Source organism: Alexandromys fortis, unplaced genomic scaffold, assembly GCF_014885135.2.
Source record: "Alexandromys fortis isolate MF-2015 unplaced genomic scaffold, M_Fortis_MF-2015_v1.1 scaffold_339, whole genome shotgun sequence".
In the NCBI taxonomy this organism is placed as follows: Eukaryota; Metazoa; Chordata; class Mammalia; order Rodentia; family Cricetidae; genus Alexandromys; species Alexandromys fortis.
Window position 1 is genome coordinate 584,614 of NW_026068234.1, and position 1,355 is coordinate 585,968.

Genomic DNA, 1,355 nt, shown 5'->3' on the forward strand with positions numbered 1-1,355 from the left:
ATATCCTGAAAGCTCAAATCTTTTACATATGGAAGGAAGTTATCCTAGAGTGATTTCATCTGGGTATAAACAGAGATTTGATGTCTTTCCCATGGCTATTCAGACTGTGAAGAAGACACAGTCATGTAATCAGTGTGAGCAATCATTTAGCTATCATTCTAAGCATGTTAAACACCAAATTAACACACAACTGGGTGAAGGGAGCCCCTATGAGTATACGTTGGTGTTGGAAATCTTTCAGTCAGAGTTGTGATCTTATTTTATGTACATCAGAGGACTCATACTGGAGAAAAGTTCTACTACTGCAATCAATGTGGGAAATCCTTCACCCAGATTTCTAAACTTACGAAGCATTAGCTAACTCACATAGGAGAAAAACAGAATAATAGTTATGGCTGTGGAAAACACTTTAGATGGAACTCTATCCTTATTGTACATCAGCAAGTTTATACTACAAGGAAACCTTGTAAGTGTTCTCACTATAGAAAGTCCTTTAGGGATGAAGAACACAGGCTGCTATTGCATAAGACCTGGATTCAATTCCCAGCATCTACACAGCAATTCACAAACATGTTAAAATCCAGTCCCAGGGGGATCAGATGCCCATGTCTGACTTCTAAGGGAAACAGGGACACACATGGTAGACAGACATAAGTAAAACAACCATACACATAAAAATAAAAGTTAAGGAAAAAGCCAAAGTTCTTACTTCATTGCACATAAATGAGACACTGAGAGAAGCAATATGGGTTCAACCAATACAAAAAGCCCTTCATTTTAATCACTCAACACATTAGGCACTTATGAGTTCATACAAGGAAGAAATCAATCTTAAAATGCACTAATTAAGCCAGGCAGTGGCGGCACACACCTATAATACCAGCACATGGGAGGCAAAGGCAGGTGATCTCTGTGAGTTTGAGGCCACCCTGGTCTACAGAGTGAGTTCCAGAAACCAAGGCTACACAAAGAAACACTGTCTTAAGAAAATATACTCACTCTGGCAAAGCCTTCACAGGAAGTTTTTACCTTATTCAACATGAGAGAACTCACACTGGAAAGAAACTATTGTAATGTATTTAGTGTGGGGGAAAAAGCCTTTGTTAGGTGTTTTCACCTTCTTCCCAGCTAAAGAACTCATTTTGGAAGGAAACCATATAAATACTATGACTGTGGGAAATTCTGCATTAATCTCAGCTTATTCAACATCACTGGACACATACTGGAGTGAAGCATTATGGGTGTAGTCATTATAGGAATGCATTTTTGTTTTGGGGAGTTGGTTTTCAAGACAGAATTTCTCTGTGTATCTTTGGCTGCCTTGTAACTCACTCTGTAGAACAGGTTGGCCTCGA